The following is a 15,462-nucleotide window of genomic DNA, read 5'->3' as shown; positions in this document are numbered from 1 at the left end:
ACTGTATGAAAAATGTTGATTGAAATAAGGAGGACTCAACGAGCGAGAAGTGACATTTTTTTTTTCTTTTTTTTTTTTAAGAGAGTTTCCTGTTTCCTGTCAATATAAGACAGAGCCGCCCTCTCTTGCTTCATAGTTGCTCTCCATTCACGCGAGCAGGTCAGTGTTCTCATTTCATTTGTGAGGGGGGGGGGGTGGATCTCCTGATGGTGTGGCTGTCATATCTGTTATTATATTGAAAAAGGGAGAGTGACTATTGTTTGCTCATGGTTCTCACGCAACTAGGTCAGTCAGTGTACTTATTTCTTCTACTATAACGGATTTTTTTTAACAGACTGTGACAGGCCGAGATGTAAGAGAGCTGTGAGGATACTAACCAACTAAGGAAGAGTCGTTAAGTTTCTTGTGGATTCCCCTCCCATAGCAATCCAGGATGTTGCGGGAAAGAATCAAAAGTAATAGAGGAGGAGAAAAACCATCTGGGATACCAATATCCACATACACAGCTTTAACCAAAAAAATTTGAGATAATTTTCAACATTCTTTTGCCAGAGTGGCCATTTAGGGGTAAATTTACATTTTATTAGAGATCTATTTTTTTTTTTTTTTTTTTGCATAATGAATCCTTTCGACAAGATGATGTTTACTACGGAATGTGAGAATTTCAAATCTTTTGTACCTTCAATTACATCAAGTTTACAATTGTCTAACTATATTCAATACTTTTATAATTGTGGACTAAATATTACATTAGAACGAGATTTAAAATTACCATCAAATTTTTTGTTTGAAACAGACATACAAACTCTTTATTCCTTGAAAATATGGATGGGATCTAGGGAAAGATCCCATCCGAGGAAGGGAAACCACTAGCATCACAATTTCAATTTATACTACGATGTCAAATAGAAAACGAAGGATTCTTCATTGAACTTATTTCAAATATAGATGAAAGATATACAATATTATGTGTTTATGACGAAAATTTTAATATAAGAAGCAATAACAATGGATATAAATCCTTTGCCAAGGACCCTCTTACATTTCTAAAGATGGTTTAAGCTTCAGAAGAGGAAAAAGAAACTTTAAGAGAGATGATGCGAATCGATGGAATATCAATTCCACTTTGGTCGACATACTACAAATGTGATGAAGAAGAATTTCTGTTAACAAAAAACTATTTCAAGCGAGATTTTTATTTTAGGTACCTGATGTTTGAACACATTCATTGGAAATCAACTGGACAATATGATGTTTATGAAAAATGGGTGAAATGTTTTGAAAAAGAAGTTGATAATTCCTGGTATCAAATCAACCAATATAGTTTAGGTGAAACCAAAAAATGTCAGACTATAACATATATGGAACCATACATGAAAAATTTATATGAAACATTGGTTAATGAAATTAATGACAGATGGTTTAAATATGAAAACTATTCTTGTTGCATTTTTAGTGATGGTGATGGTGAGGATACTGTGACAATATATACATCATTGTATATATTACAATATACTATTATATATACTATTATATATATATAATATATATACTATTATATATTACAATTACTCCTGTGACAATATATACATCATTGACTTAAAATTTTGTAATGACTTCAAAAGCATTGACAGAGTTTATCATGTGGAAAAAACTAAAAAATATAATGCACTAATTGCTCGCTTGGGGGTGAAAGAATATGGATCATTTTTTATCGAAATGATTATCATCTATTACTCTTATTATAAGAGAGAATGTATAATTTTTGTAACCCGTAATCCCAAACTCTTTATAAATATAATTCGAACTGGGGAAAAGGATAAAATTTGTAGTTTTATCTTGAAAGATGAGGGTTTATTATCATCTCAGATGAGGAAAAATTGTAGTTTAGTAGCCCAATGCACTCGGAAGATTGTAAATAGTTTGGTTTCGGATACTGAAACAGAATGTTGGAATGTAGCCACATTGCATGAAAAGATAGATACCACCATCCAAATTCCCCATTTACACCTTAAACAATTCATACTTAATGAAGGTCTAGAACATCTAATGATTGGATTCTGGAAGAGAGCTGTGGAAGATTTAAAGTATTATGTATTTAAATAATTATAAGTTGATAATGGAAATAGTCTCCCAAAGAACAACTGATGTCTGAGGAATGGGAAATTAGTGATTCTTGCCGCTTTCACCAGTTGCTTTCTTAAGAGACTTTCCTAGATTAAACAACCGACCCACAATGATAAATTAGAGTGATCTCACCGAGGTGGTTGGGAGCTGCTTTTTTTGGGGGGGAGCCAGATTTAAATTGGCCACCAAAGTGTAGAGAAACATGCTGGCGCAACTCTCGAATGTGTACTTAAGTGGGATAAAAAAAACTCTAAGCTCATTCTCACTATGGAACTAAACGAGGACAGACGGATGATGGGTAGCATTGTGAGATAAAATAAATAAAATATAATAATAATAATAATAATAATAATAATAATAATAATAATAATAATAATAATAAACAGTGTAATTGTAAATCACTCCTTCTTCAGTCAGGAATGGCACAGATTAGTGATGACAACGCTATCTGTGAGTCTGCTCCCGAAACCCCCCCCTCCAAATGGACAGCACCACCATCAAGTGAGGATTCTCCCGAAACTCCCCCCTCCAAATGGACAGCACCACCATCAAGTGAGGATTCTCCCGAAACTCCCCCCTCCAAATGGACAGCACCACCATCAAGTAAGGATTCTCCTGAAACCCCCCCCTCCAAATGGACAGCACCACCATCAAGTGAGGATTCTCCTGAAACTCCCCCCTCCAAATGGACAGCGGCGCCATCAAGTAAGGATTCTCCCGAAACCCCCCCCTCCAAATGGACAGCACCACCATCAAGTGAGGATTCTCCCAAACCCCCCCCCCCTCCAAATGGACAGCGGCGCCATCAAGTAAGGATTCTCCTGAAACCCCCTCCTCCAAATGGACAGCACCACCATCAAGTAAGGATTCTCCCGAAACCCCCCCCCCCCTCCAAATGGACAGCGGCGCCATCAAGTAAGGATTCTCCCGAAACCCCCCCCTCCAAATGGACAGCACCATCAAGTGAGGATGGGATATACTGGCCACAGGTGTTGGATGACTCTTTTTATCCAGCCTCTGTTAATGATGTGATTGTGACTATCGCCGTTGGGCATTGTGTAGTGGATTATGAAGATATCCCCGACTTTATTGCATGCATAAGGAGCTTAGCGGATATTGAAAAGCAGCAGTATGCGGCTACAAATCCAAAAAAAGAAACTGCAATAATTTAGTTGAAAGAATTATGAAAATACGAGCAGTAGAAATGTTATATGATAACTTCCGTTTGGAGTCACAGATCATAACGCCTGTTCACCTCGGTTTGGGAAGAATAGAAGTATGCTACAGTAAAATTGAAAGTGTTATAGAATGGGTTAAGGTAATGGCAGAGATTGCCAAAAAATATGCAGGAGTGGATTTAAGCTTACCTGAACATTTGAGATTACTCAATCAGAAAGTTTATTTACAGAATGAGTTTACAGCTCTCTACAACCCTGATTATAAAGGATGTTGCACTGAGGCAAAACAAGATGGAGAAAATGAACATTGGACGATGACGTCTATATGGAAGTGTATTAACTAGCTACAACAGTACAACAAAGTCTTCAGAAGATTGGTCCAAGAAATACATTATTATTTTTTTTTTAATTAATTATTCTGTTCTGAATCTTGTTGTAATCATATGATTTTTTACTAATAATAAACAATTTTTTTTTAATAAAAAATTACAATAATGGTCATAACCAGCGAAAATGTTTTCTAATGTGGTAGGAATGACATCTTTTGGAATTAATCATATCTTACCACAAAAGTTGATACATAAACAAGATTCAGATGATTCAGATGTTTATTCAGGTAAGGTATATACATACAAGTGATGTTACATTAATGGATTGATATATAGATAGAGCTAGTACATACAATGCCTAAAGCCACTATTACGCAATGCGTTTCGGGCAAGAAAAACATTAATATCTAGAACTTAATACTAATTGAGCATAAAGAATAAAAAGTGTTGAGAACAAATACAAATAAAGATAAAAAAAAAAGGGGGAACATGACTGAAAAAGCAGCACAAATACAATAGGTTGACAAACAGTGTTGATTAAAAAAAAAGAAAATAACAGACATGGGTTGACAATAGAGGAGTGAGGTAGGTTACAGGGAATTTATTAGGTAGGGTTTAGTTTTTATCTTAAACTGGTTGAGAGAGGTACAGTCTTTAACATGGTTGGGAAGGTCATTCCACATTCTGGGCCCCTTGATTTGCAGAGCATTTCTAGTTTGATTAAGTCGTACTCTAGGAATATCAAAACTGTATTTATTTCTGGTGTGGTGCTCATGGGTTCTGTTACAACCTTCTATGAAGCTTTTGAGATCAGGATTGGCATTATAGTTTAGCGTTTTATATATGTATAATACACATGAGAGAATGTGCAGTGACTTAATATCTAACATATTCAGAGATTTGAGTAGGGGTACCGAGTGATGTCTGGGGCCAGAGTTGGACATTGTTCTAATAGCAGCTTTGAGTTGGGTAATTAGAGGACGTAAGTGATTTTGGGTAGTAGAACCCCAAGCACAAATACCATAGTTGAGATATGGATAGATAAGGGAGTAATAGAGAGTCACCAGGGCAGGGCGTGGTACATAATATCTGATCTTAGAAAGAATGCCCACAGTTTTTGAAACTTTTTTTGATATATTTAGAATGTGTCCCTGGAAATTCAGCTTGTGGTCAATGAGAATGCCAAGGAATTTGCCATCTAATTTGTTACAAATTTGGGTATTGTTTATTTTGAGATTTATTTGACTAGAGGATTTATTGCCAAACAGAATATAGAAAGTTTTGTCAATGTTAAGGGTGAGTTTGTTGGCAGTTAGCCAAAGATGGACTTTATTTAGCTCAGTATTTACTGTGGCATTTAGAGCAAGAGGGTCAGGACTGGAGTAAATGAAGGTTGTGTCGTCAGCAAATAGAATTGGTTTGAGGTGTTGGGAGGCATTTGGAAGGTCATTAATGTAGATGAGAAAGAGGAGAGGGCCAAGTATGCTGCCCTGAGGAACATCAATGTTGATGGGTAGGGTGGGAGAAATTGTATTATTCACAGAAACATATTGGAGCCTGTCAGTAAGATAGGACTCGAGGTATTGTAGGGAGTGTCCTCTGACTCCATAATGATGTAATTTAAGAAGAAGGTTATGGTGGTTGACAGTATCAAAAGCTTTACGCAGGTCCACAAATAACCCAACAGGGAACTCATTTTTATCAAGAGCTGTATGAATCGAGTTAAGCATACTAATAAGTGCATCGTTAGTGCTTTTTTTGGGTCTGAAGCCATATTGGCAAGGGCTAAGTATATTGAGTTTGGCTAGATATGAGTAAAGCTGCTTATAGATTAGTTTTTCAAAAATTTTTGACAAGTTTGGCAGGATTGATATAGGTCTGTAGTTGTTAACATCTGTGGGATCACCACATTTGTGGACAGGCGTTACTCTCGCTTTTTTTTAGAATATCTGGAAAGGTTTGGAGTTCAAGTGACTTGTTGAAGAGCAAAGCAATAGCAGGGGCTAAAGATCTGGGTGCTTTTTTATAAATTAAAGTTGGTATCTCCTCAAGGGCACCAGACTTGGTTTTAAGGGAAAGGATTATCTCATTGACGTCAGTGGAGTTAATAGGCTTTAGGTACAGAGACTGTGGATAGTTACCTGTAAGATAGTCCTTAATGTCAGTACTGGAAGATGGAATATCATTAGCAAGGGATGAACCAATGGAAGAGAAGAACCTATTGAACTCAAAAGCAGAATCAGAGGCTGAAAGCTGACCATCGTTATTAGACAGGAGAGTCGGTTTGTTATTTAAAGATTTCTTTGATCCCAATATTTGTGAAATTGTGCTCCAAGTTTGTTTAATGTTGCTCTTTATTTGGGTAAATTTATCTTCGTAGTATTTAGTTTTGGCTCGTCTAATTATCTTAGATAGCAATAATGAGTAATTCTTTGAGAATTCTTTGGAGACAATTCCTAACCTATACTTCTTCTCAAGGTCGTGTTTTTTGTTAATGGATTTAAGTATTCCCTTTGTAAGCCAAGGATTGTTAAGCCTTTTGCTTGTGACTTGTTTTGTAAGCCTAGGACAGTGGGTGTTATAAAGGCTAAGAGTTGTTTGTAGAAAAGATTGCACTGCTAGGTTGATGTCCCCTATGTTACCTAACTCGGACTCCCAGTTGACATTATCAGCAGCAGTTATAAAATTGTTTATAGCAGTTTCATTGTGCAGCCTAAAGCTTAACTCCCTTGTTTCTAGAGGTGGTTTGCTAATGTTAGTTAAGAGAAATGTGGGGTAATGGTCTGTAGTGCTATCGGTGATTATACCTGAAGTAAGCGGAGAGGTTATGTTGGTCCAGATGTGATCTAGAGTCGTGGCAGTGCTATCAGTGATTCTAGTAGGTCTAGTGATTAAGGGTATGAGGAAGCAGGAATTCATACAGTTGAGGAAGCTAACAGCAGTAGGGTGTTCTGGCTCGCAGAGGTCAATATTAAAGTCCCCTGCGATAATTAGGTGGTTTTTGTTCAGTCTGTTATCAAGTATTAGATTTCTAAGGTTTGAGTTGAATTCAGACACATCAGTGTTGGGAATTCTATAGACTGCACCCACAGACAGGATAGACTCGGCACCCTTGACTCTGAAGCTGGCAAAGATATACTCCCCATAGCAGTCTCTAGTTCTAATTTCTTTTAAGCATGTCAGTTCTTGGTGGTAGTAAAGAGCAGTGCCACCACCTCTCTGAAGTTGACGACAGTTGTGAATTGCTGAGTAGTTAGGCATGTTAAAGAGTTGAGTAGTATCCTCTTTCAACCATGTTTCAGTAAGTATAATAAAAGATAATTTGTTGCCAATAGTTTCAATCAAGGCACTAACATCATCGAAGTGTTTACCTAGGGATCTAACGTTCAAATTGATTACAGAGATATTGTGATTATGAGTTAATACATTGTTTACATCATGTGCTGCAAAATATCTGCAATTTAGATCATTAAAGTGATTATTGTCATAGATAGTGGATAAGAGGTTAAGTTCTGGGTCTATACTTGTCTGCATAAAAAAAGCTGATTGCAGGAAAAACAAGGAAAGAAAGGCAAATTACAAGGTAGAAATAAGCTATAAAATAGGGAAAAATATATACACAATACTGTACAAAACAAACACAAAATGAAAAAAAAAAAAAAGTTAGCTTACAAGGGGCTTAGGGGTACAATGGAGTAAGGGAGTATGGCTAGGCTAGGCAACCTAGGTAATAAAAGAGATTAAAGAAAAAACATATAAACATGGACTATACAAAACACAAGATATAGAAATACAAAACAAAAAAATATAAGCAAGACTAAGCAATACAAAAAACAAATTGAGCAAAAATGAAAAAAATGAGGTAGATTGCTTACGAGTACTCTCAGGTACACTGTAAGTAACAATTTGCAATTTGAGATGCAGGCAAAGCCAGGGGTACAATGGAGTAAGGGAGCATGGCGAGGCTAGGCAACCTAGGTAATAAATGAAATCAAAGAAAAGTTGAATAATAAACATAGGCAAATTTAAGCTAATGATTAATAACTATAGATAGTTCAGTTATGACTGTATAATTAAAAAGACCTGAAGAACTACTTAATGCACTCAATTAAATAATTTCGGTAAATGACTAGGTAAGAGTAAGTTAAAAATTAAGTCAGAAAATGAAACAAGGAGACTTAGGATACCTAGCCCCACTAGTTGACAGGGGGTTAATTAAGTTAATTCATTGGGAGTGATAAGGTGAGACAAACCACATAGGGAGAGGAAAGTGTTGAGGTTTTCTTCTTTAGTAATTGTAAACATTTTGCCCTCTGCGGTTTTTCTCACCTTTATCAGACCATCTCTAACGAAGCACTGATGAATCGCATCTGGGTTTTGTTGACGGATTTGACGCAGGCGGTAGAGGAGTTGCTGTCTGTTCCTGGTCAAGCACTCGTTGATGTATAATCCTTTCCGTTGGGATGCAGCTGTCCGGACTAGATGGGATTTCGTGAACTGGGAAGACAGCTTCAGGCGAATTTTCCGTTGGTTTTGACCTGATGGATTCTTTTTGCCTACTCTGTAGGCAGCAATAACGTCAGTTTTGTTTAGACTGAGCTGCAATTTGTTTCTTAAGAGATCCTGAGCTATTTCGACACAATTTTCACCTTCATGTTCCACAGGTATATCATGGGACGACACGATAACAGAGCCTAGCAGCTTTTGCTGGTCTTGTTCCTCCTGGGAGACGGAACGTTGGGCTGAAAATGTACTGATACATGCAGTCATTTTGCTGAGAGCTTCCTCCTGTTTTTTTATGGCTTCATCAGTTTTCAGAAGGTTGTTTTCCTCACGGAGATCATTCAAATCATGCTGTAGTTGGTCTTGGCTAGCCTTGCAGTTTCTAATATCCTCGCGGAGGAGGGTTATTTCTTGTTGTTGTTGTTGGAGATTAGCGCGGTTCGCTAGATTCTCATTGAGAAGACTCAAGATGATAGTATTTTGTGACTCGAGGACTAGGCACAACTTTTTGAACCACTGATTCTCGGTCCAGTTAGTGAATTCCGGTGAGGGACCGGAAGCTCGCTTGAGTTGCTTATACTGGGATGCTAGCATGTTCATAGGAGAGGGTTGAGAGGACTCTGCTCCCTTGCTCAATGGGGTGGAGGGGAGGGCAGCCCCCCACCCCGGACCCCAGAGCTTCCAGACGGAGAAACACGGATATTGTTAGAGTTGGCCGGGATGGATGCCTTGTTAAGGGGTTTGTTGCCCTTATTTCCCTGCACAGTCACATTTTTAGGAGACATGATTGGTTAGAATGGACTGGGGGGTATATGTTGTGAAGAAACTTGCGTCAGGCAGCGCGGTGGCGGCAGCATGCACTGGTACTCACAGCCGTAGAGGATTGTTTTGAAACTTATTTGAGATGGAATGAGTTGATTTTGGTCGGTTACTTTGGTTTTGCTATAACATGCTTGGACTCCATGTACTTAGCTGTCTGTGGGTGGCGGTCTACATCATCTGGCGTAAGTTTAAGGGCTGATATACAGCTTAGAGTGAGGAGCGTAGCGTGCACGTATACTACGTAGCGAGCGTAGCGCTACGAAATGATGTAAATATGTAAATGTAAATAAACTATTAAAATAACTGACCTTCAGCACAAAATGATAAGGCTTATCTTTTTTTTTTCCTCTGATTGAAATATGAAATATATATAAACATTAATTTGCACAATATGTCTTTACCTAGGAAGTAACGTTTAAATGTAAAAATTTAACCTATCATACATTTGATTTTACAGGTGGTAGATTGGATTGAACATTATGACTGGCACCAACATATGGAGAAAAGTAATTTCTGTTTTTAACAAGTTTATTGAAAATGAAAATCATCAGTTTAGGCCACTAGGCAATGATATTATAACCCAAATAACAGACACTAGCAAAATATGGGAAAGTCCGGTTGCAAAGATTATGTGGCGAAATCTGACTTATGAACAAAAAAAATATATAGTGAGACCAGACACAAAACCAGAATATGAGATGGGTTCAACCATACAAAAATTTATTATGGATCAAAATGTTCGACTACTCATATCATCACCCTCTAATGGTTGGACTCAACTTGAACAAGAACTACGTCAGTTGGAATGGAGAGGTGAAGCCTTTGTGAATGGTGAAGAGATTACTAGTGGTGGAACTGACTGTTATAATCAAGTGCTGATAATGACATCTCCTAAAAGTTTTTTTTAAGAATATTTCAACATACAAGGGTGATAAAGTTATTTTTTTATTTGATCATCAGTCTTACCTGACCCATACAAAATGTGATCGGTGTGAGAGAGAAATCTGCAATGGTAATTATCTGTCCAAAATTTTGACAAGAAAATGTTTTGCCTGTGATATTTGCCAGAAAAAGTTCTTTGCAATGTACTACTTAGTAATACATTTCAACACACAACATGCATATGAAATACCGTGCCATGTGTGTGGGACAGTTTTATTGAACAGAGGCTGTCGAAAAGTCCTTTTTGATAGTTTTTTTTCAGAATTTGATGAAATTCCCACTCGTGGTGGAAAGTTACCAAAGTTATTTATAAGAAAATTCAAAGATAAAATATCATCTTCGAACGTTGCAGAGTGGTGGAATTTTATCTTGAATGCAGATGAAAAGAAGATATACACAATAATAACACCAGATGAAGAAAAAAGGCAGTTGGAGAAACAGATTAATTTCTCACTAGATGTAAAAAGGAATAAAATATCCAAGAAGTTTTCTTCAATTTACCCATTGGAAGAAGAAATTTTGTATATGATTAACTGTCTTCATATTTTTCCTGATTTGTGTAGAATGCTACGAGGAGTATTTGATCATTATTTGCCACTAGAAATAGAAATAGATGCAATTATTAAATTTACAGGTGAAGGTTCTCTTGTAAGTGTTTTTGCTGGCACTGCATTCATTGAAAATCTATTGAGATTAAGAAATGTGGACGTGAAAGCTACTGATAATTACTCAAACATAAATTCTATATCATGGATGGAGGTTGATAATATAAATATCTCTGAGGCAATTAATAATAAATATCATCCAGATGTTCTTTTAATGACATGGCCACTAGAAAAAAAGAGTTCAATCCCAAGTGCAATGGCTGAGGGTAGTTTTGATATGAGCACTTCAGGATATTGTGAAATGATAGATGAACTCAACCTAAGTGAAAGAGAACCTTTAAAGTATGAATATTATAGTGATGCCTTATATGCTATTAAAGAGTTTAAGGGAAACAAGTTCATTTATGTTGGAGATAAAATGTTTTGTTGTGAGTGTAATGCTCTTTTTTCCCATTATCTAGAGGAAAATTTTGAAAAGGTGAATAGTGGAATTACATTATCAAAAATTCACTTCTATATCAGGAAACCAACAAATTGATCAAACTGTTCTAATAGACTATATTATTAAGGATTAGTTTTTAACTAGAAGTTTAATGCTATTATTATACTTTGGATGTGTAAAAATGTGTAATAAATGCTGTTTTTATATCATAGCCTACCTAAATTTGAGAAGTATGACACACGTTTTTTTTTTGTTTTTTTTATTAGAAATTATAAGTGTTTAAAATTATTTTAAATATTAAAATTGAATTCACATCAGGTACTGACTCTGTATGTTTTTAATTAAAAATTATCAAATAATTATTCAAATTATTTTGTATACGAGATAACAAATAAGGGGTTATGCATTCATAAATTTTTCTATTTACCATATTATCTCCAAGAATATATAAAACTGTACCAAAAACAGATGTCATAAGTGTAATTGTAATTAGTTTTAATATAACTTTTGTTTGCCGATTATTTATAATGTTATTTGAATTTTGATTATTAGGTTGGTTAAGGTTGGTGGAGTTGGAGGTAGGACTTGAGATCGGGTTGGTGTTGCTGGGATTAGGGTTGTCACTTGAATTATTAGGGTTGTTGCTAGAATTAGGGTTAGGGGTGTTGCTGGGGTTATGGGTGTTGTTGGAGTTAGGGTCGTTGCTGGGGTTAGGGTTGTTGCTGAGGTTAGGATTAGGGTTGTTGCTGGGGTTAGGGTTGTTGGTGGGGTTAGGGTTAGGGGTGTTGCTGGGGTTAGGGTCGTTGCTGGGGGTAATAGTTTCTATACTAACTATAGTCATTATATATTTTTATATATGTATAAATAAAAGTAAACAATTAATATTATTATTATGATAAATAACAAAAGTATAATAGTATTATGGTAATTAAATATATTTGTGGAATGTATAACGGTGTAATGTCTAAGAGAATGTTCTTGAAGTTCCAATAATATTAACCTCAAAATCGACCCAGTTTCACAAACATAAATAAAATTTTTATTAAAATTTGGGTCAATGGGATGTATTTTTGAATTAGGATATAAGTAGGTTTTAGCTAAATTATAATTATGTGGATTACATAGAGCTTTACATCCTTTATTAAAAACTGCTTTCTCAAAAGATGAAGTTTCCAATAAACTTTCAATATCCATTGAATTACTACAGTTCCAATATAACTGCTCATCTGGAATGGTAGCTAAAGGATGGGAAGCATCTTCTATAATATTTTTTTTTTCATTGTCTACTAAACTTTCATTACAAAATCTTCGTTTATATTTGTCTCTTATGAGAAAAATTCGATCTCCCAAATTTACAAGACTATATCGAAAACATCCAGTATTAATTTTATTATGTAAACGCATAAATTCTATAAAACTCTCACTTGTTTCTAATTTGGAAATTTGTTTTAGAATGGAACAGTATGGATAAATTTTAAACCACTCTTTAAATCTTGTCCAAATTAGAATTGCCTGGATATTATTATATATATTATCATCATTAAATATTGTACATATAGATTTTTCATCATATATTTCACAATCATTAAGACAGTTAAGCAACATATTTACATCTTGTAAATAATTACAATAAATATAATATGGATATTTAGTCTGAATATGTATCCGGAACATTTCTCGTACTTTTGTTCCATATATAAATGTTAATTTTCTTAAAAAATAAAGGTCACCACAAAGAAGTGCTTCTATATTTGCTTTGAAATTTTGAATATTAGTTTTGTTAGAAAATGCTAAGAGATTTGGATCAATGATTTTTTGAATATTTTCATCTCCTTTAATAATAATATCATTAAAATCATCTAAAATCTTCTTTATAATAGCTGTATCATTTATATCTTGAATTTGTCCATATAATTTACCTATAGGAAGCAATAATAATTGATCCAAGGTATTAATAATTTTAGTTTCTTCCTGTTTATTCATTTTTTATTTGAAATTACATTACTTTAAGTTTTACAATATACAATTTTTTCAGTAATATATACCATATCTTTTTCAAGAACTGTTTTTGAATGGTTACGAAGAAATGGAATAAAATCAAAGAACTGAGCAGCATTTTCTTCGTTAACCAATTTTTCAAAATTCGAAGGTGTAGTAACATCACTGAAACCTAGTATTTGATGTTTTCTGTATGGAGACTGACTTATTAGTTGACGCATTTGTGAAACTGTCAGAAATACTTGACCAACAAATATACGATTGAGCTGTAAATCTTCAGACCTAATCCACATTGTATAATCCAAATTTGGAGTTAACATATTACCTAGGGCAAAACTTCCCGATATATGGCTAATATCACCTAATTTTTTTTTAAATTCTTGATAATATCTGTTAACACCTGTATCACCCATGAGGTAATGTCCTAATACATACTGAGGCGAGCAAGATAAAAAATGTTTATCAAATTTTTCAATAATAGCTACATTACTTCCTAATTTAGATTTGTATTCTTTTACATATGTGATAAACTTATATAACTTTGAATCATAAACTAATGGAAATTCTTCCAAATCCCTATTTTTTTATTTCCAATATTTTGGGGATTGTATAAATGTAACAAATGGGTATTGACATTTTGATGTTTCTGTGCCTCGTGTAATTTTAAAATATCACACTTTGATAAACTGATCATTGTCTTATTTGATCTTATTATTTTTATATTTGAAATATGAAAGTGTTACCACCTCCTCCAGCCTTTGGGTCTTCTAATCTCACCACCTCACAGTCGATATTAGGGAATCCAAAGAAGTTTTTAAAAATTACAAAACATGATGAAAATATAACTAAAATATTTGAAAAACTTTTCCAAGATAATGAATTGAAAATAAAGGAGGGTATTGAACATTTTGAACATTTTTGAACAACTATGATTCAAACTTCGTTGGAACACGTCCGTATTATTAGTCCACCTAGTACAGTGCAATGGGATATAGAGAGTGTGAGATGTGCTATGAATAAAAACAATTGTCCTACACATGAGAGAGAGAATGGAGAAAATAAAGAGGTATTACAGTTAACTCCACGAGAAGCTCAAATGGTATTATCAGATATATCATCATGTAATGCTAATGATAATGATAATATATTTTATCAATTATTTTTAAAAAGTCTTACCTCTCCAGATTTACCATCGCGAAGAATAGTCACTAGACTAAATATTTAATTATACAAAAAATGTGTATGTATTATGATATTTTATTTTTCGTTATTCTTACTATTCTTAGTATTATTATTTTATTTATTTATATATTTTTCACCAAATCAGATTGAAGTAAAAATCTGATACTAAACAATAAAAGAAAGACAATAGAAAAAGAATCTTTACCACTCATACCATACTCTATGGCTGTATATAAACATAATAATAAAAATACTAAAAATGAACGTGAAAATGTTTTTGTTCATATTATGCCTCAAAATTATCATTTTTTCGTAGAACAAGGCCAACTCATCTACCATCCTACTTCCCCCCCAAAGAATAATATATGTTGTACATTATCAGAATTTCCTGAAATAGCATATGTTTTTTCTGTGGAAGAATCAACTACTTCTTTAACTATTCCCCAAAAAACCAAAATGTGTCGCCGACCTCTTGAGTATTTAAAAAGTAACATATATACACTAATGACATATCGTTTACAGACACACCATTTAAAAAATCCACTAAAACTTCTCCATCATCTCGCACTCACAGGACGTATAAAATTAATAAAAAATGATAACTAAAGGAGAAAATATTTATTTACTTTATTTACAAGATCCCAAAAGAAATCGACATTATCTTAAACGAAAACGAAAAAGAAAAAAACGTAATAAGGATAAAAAAAGATCATCATTACAAATGTACAGTAAATTCCATGAATTATCTAACATCAATAATTGTTATGTTGATAATAAAAACTTGGTAGAAGCTGAAGTATATATTTTATGGAATTATGATCACATCACTATAAAAAATGAAGACCAGGAAGACTGTTATCTCCAACAGCAAAATCTTCCAGAAGCTTTAGCCATATATTCCAAATATGTCCGCTTTACTTGTCCAATTTGTTTAAATGAAAATAGCGATAAAGATCTTATAATGTTACATTGTGGGCATGGTATATGTATTTCTTGTTACCAGATGGATAACTTTGACAAGTTATTTTGTGCCATATGTCGATGTTATAATCCACAAGTTTTAAAGGGTATTGGTTCCTCTCAATAATTGTATAAATATTTCCAAGTGGCTGTATACTGAAAAGTTGGTATAGATATAGCTTTTACGAATTTGGGAAAGTTGTTGATTAAAAAATTTTCCTCTTTTAATATGATTTTTTAAAATACATACTACACTAATACCATTATCTTCGACCGATATAATAACATATGTTTTTCCAATTGATTTAATAAATAGTATAGCTACTAATAAAATTTCTCCAATTTCCTGAGAAACATTTATTTTTAAAATACCG

The sequence above is a fragment of the Procambarus clarkii genome, chromosome 30 (assembly GCF_040958095.1).
Source record: "Procambarus clarkii isolate CNS0578487 chromosome 30, FALCON_Pclarkii_2.0, whole genome shotgun sequence".
Classification (NCBI taxonomy): Eukaryota; Metazoa; Arthropoda; class Malacostraca; order Decapoda; family Cambaridae; genus Procambarus; species Procambarus clarkii.
This window is presented reverse-complemented; position numbering follows the sequence as displayed.